A 295-nucleotide genomic window follows, 5' to 3' on the forward strand; every position below is an offset into this window, starting at 1 on the left:
GCAGTCGTGGTGCCAGAAATTGTGGAATTCAAAATAAATAAATTCTAAGTAATATGACTATGAACTTCTATTTTTAGTGTTATTCCAATTTTTATTTTCATGTGAAATTTGCTATTTAGGATTAAGGACATGTTTCAATTAATTATGTTTTCCGTATGTTTTATTTATTTTATAGATAGAACTAGAAAACTTTTTATGTTGGAGGTTTGACTAAATTTATTTAATTATGGAATGAAAATTTTGGTAACGATTTAATTTGTTAGAAATTGGGTCATTAAAAATTATGTTACTGGGA

Source organism: Olea europaea, unplaced genomic scaffold (genome assembly GCF_002742605.1).
Source record: "Olea europaea var. sylvestris unplaced genomic scaffold, O_europaea_v1 scaffold1836, whole genome shotgun sequence".
NCBI lineage: Eukaryota > Viridiplantae > Streptophyta > Magnoliopsida > Lamiales > Oleaceae > Olea > Olea europaea.